Here is a 2,516-nt window from a genome sequence, read left to right as displayed (position 1 = left end):
TTAACCACACCTCTAAATGAGGTTGAGTGTGTATATTTATATTCAGTTGATACAAACTAATCTCCTATAAACTAGGAGAGATGAGATACACGATAAGTACAACAATATGATAAATACATATTCTAAGATTTATCTAATATTCCCAAACTAATTATTATTATTATTATTATTATTATTATTATTATTATTATTAAAGAAATAAAAGTTAAGATAAGTGAAGTTCCCAACTTTTAGATATATGTTAAAATCCATATATTATCTGTTTATTTCTTCTTTTTAAGGGTCCTCTTAGGCAATTTTTAAAACTAGAACTGCACACCCGTAGGTTCTTCCAGTTCCAGATCTTCCTTACACCGCTCCTCATCCAAACCTTATGTTCTCTTTCCTCTTTCATCGGATAACGTTCATCACCACCGCCATCCAATCGACCGCCTCCACTTTGTCCACAACTTTACTCCTATTGCTATTCGTTTTCCCACATTGCTCTCTTCACCAATAACCACAACAACGCAAGCACGACCTCCTTCTTCCATATCTTCAGTGGAGGTGAGTAGGGCTATGGAGGAGGTAAGGGAGAGGGGGTAACGACAAATATCACACCTATTACCCCCTTCACACAATCAGAATGAAATCGACGTTGAGAAGACGACAAAGACAATGAATACGACAACTGTGTCATTGCTTAGTCTTGCCGCCATCATCACCCTTCATCGCAACAACCGCCACCAGACTCCTTCCCCTTCCGCTTCAGTTTAGTGTCGGATCCAAACAAAATGGTGGTTTTCAACGGCTTCAAATTGGCTAGCCATCCTTCTCTTCCAATCACTTTTCTCCTCCAAATAGATGTTTTCGAGGCTACGACACACGTGTCAATTATAAAGATTCAAGCTGCATCGTGCTCCAACAATGAAAACCCCGTCTAATTCAACGTCATCGTCAAATTCATTACCCGGTTTTCCTTCACTTCTCTCTTTCTAATTCAAATTCACTTTATTTTTTTTGTGGTTTACATCGATTTGAGTGACTTTCAGACGCATGTTGTTGTTATTTTATGGAAACGATTCGTATCATAGCATGCATGAAATGATCTTACAAATTTGTATTGGTTATTAATCGACAGTTCTGTGTTTGATTTTGTTGATTTTATTTTATGACATGATTGTGTTATGTATGGTGAAACACGATCCCGATAACGAATTTTTGTAGGTTATTTTTCTTGGGACACCTTGACGGAGAACAACCACCTGGTCTCCACTCTCCTTTTTTTTCCCTTCCCAATGGAGGTTTCTGACATTCTGCTATGGTATGTTGATATTAAACCCTTCGGATTCTGGTGTTGATGATGTATTTGGGGATAATAGTATTGAATTTGACTAAGTTTTAAAGTTTTCAAGATTGAATAATTATGATGATGTTATGATGATGATGGTGTTGTATTGTAGAAACTTATGACACTGAAACAGAAATCGTTAAAGCAATTAAAGCTTAGACTTTAATTTTATTGTGGCTATCTCATCCCTAATTTGTTTTCCGGTTTTGCTTTTGGAGTTGACTAGGACCAATCAATTGATTGCTGAATACCAAGCTATGTATCCTTGAGGAAATAGTGGCACATATACCTTCACAGATCAATCACAACCCACAAAAAAATGTTTCTTTAAATGATGAGGGTAATATAGTCTTTACGTCATCAAACACACAGACCTTGATAGAACAGGAAATGAGTCACTCTTCTGCTTCCTGAGCAGCTGCCCTTGACATACCATTGCAGTCCTGTTTCCTCATGAATATTGGAATGATAGATCTTTAATGGACAAAAATGAGGTTGAAGAAATGAAGATGCAAAGAGGAGATAGAATCACATGCTTATTCTAAAGGGTGAGCATAATTTCTTGAATTATTTAATTGAATATTTCTGTTAATTAATATTTTTATGTAATTACTAATTTCAGGTTGTTGAATAATCTAACACAAACCTTTGGTTCTTGTAGAGTACTGGAGTTGATCTTTGACAAGCGAGTATTTGTGTGCAATTCGATATCCACACACGGACAAGTAGTGGATCAAGTTCAACAAAATCTGAACTATAGTGGTTAAACTACAAAAATGGACAAAATATAGTGGTTTTCTTGAATTATTTAATTTAATTATAGGCTTTCCACTTGACCGTTTCTATTTCAGCGGGCCATTGAAAGCATAATTTCTCTTCATGAAAATGGTGTTACCATTATTATATCTTTCATGTAAGAAATCACAATTTAAAAGTAATCCTATTTGATTCCAAAAGTGAAAGATATCAACTTAAGGTTCAAATAAATGTTACTTAGAAATTTACATATATCAAGCTGTTAAACTTGCTCATGTTTTTAATATAAATCCAATTTCATTGGGTCATTCTATTCCAAAACCAAGGCTATGGTAAGTACTAATGACTATTTCTTCTTTTCCTTTTGTTTTTTAAATTGCTAAATGTAATATGGTAGTGTTTGGTATATTGGTATCAAGGAAGTAATGGA

General features: G+C 34.7%; 1 long non-coding RNA gene across 2 annotated transcripts; it reads left to right on the top strand.

The window, feature by feature from the left end:
* Positions 1 to 286: 286 nt before the first annotated feature.
* LOC145018594 (uncharacterized) lies at positions 287 to 2,300 on the top strand. Of its 2 annotated transcripts, XR_013667084.1 has the most exons (4): positions 287 to 952; positions 1,207 to 1,303; positions 1,549 to 1,878; positions 1,992 to 2,300. It is a non-coding gene; the product is annotated as an uncharacterized LOC145018594 (long non-coding RNA). The 2 variants fall into 2 exon arrangements; XR_013667083.1 differs by having other exon boundaries at positions 287 to 1,303.
* Positions 2,301 to 2,516: the final 216 nt, after the last annotated feature.

Source organism: Lactuca saligna, chromosome 9 (genome assembly GCF_052625555.1).
Source record: "Lactuca saligna cultivar CGN05327 chromosome 9, ASM5262555v1, whole genome shotgun sequence".
Classification (NCBI taxonomy): domain Eukaryota; kingdom Viridiplantae; phylum Streptophyta; class Magnoliopsida; order Asterales; family Asteraceae; genus Lactuca; species Lactuca saligna.
Note: the sequence above shows the minus strand (reverse complement) of the source record. Positions and strands in the feature narration are given on the sequence as shown.